Source organism: Penaeus monodon, chromosome 18, assembly GCF_015228065.2.
Source record: "Penaeus monodon isolate SGIC_2016 chromosome 18, NSTDA_Pmon_1, whole genome shotgun sequence".
Taxonomy (NCBI): domain Eukaryota; kingdom Metazoa; phylum Arthropoda; class Malacostraca; order Decapoda; family Penaeidae; genus Penaeus; species Penaeus monodon.
In genome coordinates this window covers 34,158,363-34,160,862 of record NC_051403.1, presented here as the reverse complement: position 1 = coordinate 34,160,862, position 2,500 = coordinate 34,158,363, and the positions used below count along the sequence as shown (strand labels likewise).

General features: G+C 39.0%; 1 long non-coding RNA gene across 1 annotated transcript in view; it reads right to left on the bottom strand.

Annotated features, from left to right (window-relative positions):
• The window catches only part of LOC119584877, a 31,876-nt gene that overhangs the window by 24,841 nt on the left and 4,535 nt on the right, over nt 1-2,500 (bottom strand). Inside the window, exon 2 of the long non-coding RNA XR_005229848.1 lies at nt 1,288-1,372. This is a non-coding gene — a long non-coding RNA (uncharacterized LOC119584877). The remainder of the gene's footprint in view (nt 1-1,287; nt 1,373-2,500) is intronic.

Here is a 2,500-nt window from a genome sequence, read left to right as displayed (position 1 = left end):
ATCTACTCTCATCTCATCTTCTGCTTTCTATCTCTCTCTCTTCTCTCTCTCTCTCTCTCTTCCTCTCTTCTTCTCTCTCTCTTCTCTCTTCTCCTCTCTCTCTCTCTCCTCTTCTTTTCTCCTCTTTCTCTCTTTTCTTCTCTCTTCTCTCTCTCTCCTCTCTCTCTCCTTCTCTCTCTCTCTCTCTCTCTCTCTCTCTCCTCTCTCTCTCTCTCTCTCCTCTCTCTCTCTGTCTGTCTGTCTGTCTTCCTCTTTTTCCTCCTACTCCCCGCCTTGTCTCCCGCTCACACACCTTTAATATGCTTCTTTGTCATGGTTTAGTTATTTCCTTGAGATTATGTTGACAATTAAATCAACATTTACCTAAACTGTACATTGTATATATTTTCTGCCGCTCTGATTTTGTTGTTGATTGGTATAAGTGCGATTTTTATATATCCCCTTTTCTCTCTCTCTGTCTTTCTCTCTCTCTCTCTCTCTCTCTCTCTCTCTATCTCTCTCTCTCTCTTTCTATCTTCTTTCTACTTTTCTACCTCTCTCTCTCTCTCTCTTCTCTCTCTCTCTCTCTCCTCTTCTCTCTCTCTCTCTCTCTCTCTCTCTTTTCCCCTTTTCTCTCATCTCTCTTCTCTTTTTCTCTCTCCTCTCTCCTCCCCCTTCTCTCTCTCTCTCCTCTTCCTCTTTCTCTCTCTCTCTCTCCTCGTCTCTCTCTCTTCTCTTCTCCTCTCTCCTCTCCTCTCTCTTCTCTCTCTCCTTCTCTCTCTCTCTCTCTCCTCTCTCTCTCTCTCTCCTTCTCTCCTCTCCTCTCTCTCTCATCTTCTTCCTCTCTCCTCTCTCCTCTCTCTCTCTCTCTCTCCTCTCTCTCTCCTCATCTCTCTCCTCTCTCTCTCTCTCTCTCTGTTTCCTCTCTCGTCTCTTCTCTCTCTCTCTCGTCTCTCTTATCTCTCTCTCATCTCCTCTCTCGTACATATCCTATTCTCTCTCTCTCTCCTCTCTCTCTCCTCTCTCCTCCTCTCCTCCTTCTCCTCTCCTCTCTCTCTCTCTCTCTCTCTCTCTCTCTCTCTCTCTAACTAGCAAGACTAACTAACTAACTAACTGATTAATAAATCCTCGTTAATAAATCCTCGACGTAACAATGCAAACAAATAGATAAAAAAGGTTAATAAAATTTTTTATCTAAAGCTTTCCACAAGTACATCATATAAAGCAAAGGTAGCTAAAATCTTATCAAAACGAACGACAGATGCGCACGGCGACCTTACCCCCAGGGAGGCAGTTGCCGTGACCTACCTTGTGCAGCGCCGACAGGGGCTTCGGGCTCGCTGAGGCCACGCCCATCAGGGTCACCAGGAGAACTGTCACGTCCGCTTTCATTCTGCGAGGGTGGGGGCAGGGGCTGATTAGGTTGAAACTTGGTCTGGGAGAGGCTATCGTTATTACCAATATTGTTATTCTATTATCATCATCATTACCATTATTATTATTATCATCATCATTATTATTATTATTATTATTATCATTATTATTATTATTATTATTATAATCATCATCAATAACATTATCTTTATTATATCATTATTATTGTTATTGTTGTTCTTTCATCATTATTATTATTATTATCATTTTGTATCATCATTATCAGTTTTTTTACGCCTCTCTCTCTCCCTCTCTCTCTCTCTCTCTCTCTCTCTCTCTCTCTCTCTCTCTCTCTCTCTCTCCTATCTCTCTCTCTCTCTTCCTCTCTCTCTCTCTCTCTCTCCTCTCTCTCTCTCTCTCTCTCTCTCTTCTCTCATCTATCTATCTATACTATCATCTATTATTTATCTTATCATCTATTATTTTCTATATATCCTCCCTCCTTTTTCCCACGCGGAATGACGTCCCTCTGGAAGTCACACCGTAAGACTCCGTAACGATACCTTTTAAAGAAACGTCCTTCACACATCACTAAAAACCTGTGTCGTGTTTATGTTCCGGTGAAGGTAAGTTTATGTGTCACGGTGGCTAAGTATAAGGGAGAGATTCGTGATGGGTATTTTAAGTAGAACAAAAGAGCTAAGAGGTGCATGGAAAAATGTTTATTTGATGGAGTAGAAGTGATAGTGGTATGGTTAATGTGATGTTCGACTGGTGTGGAGGAGATGCTGAATTATATGTCACGCTTATTTAGCTGCTAAATTGTTAAATTGAACGTTAGCACAAATATCCAGCAGCTATCAAAATAATTCAAGAATGAGGTCAGTACCACGTGGGCTTATAGAAAGAAAATCATTAATCTATTTCCCTTAATCAGAGACAGATTATAATTCATTTACCATTACTCACGTATTATATTATATTATATATATATATATATATATATATATATATATATATATATATATATATATATATATATTATATATATATAATTATATATACATATATATACATATATATATATAACACACACACACACAAACACACACACACACACACACATATATATATTTTTTTTTTTTTT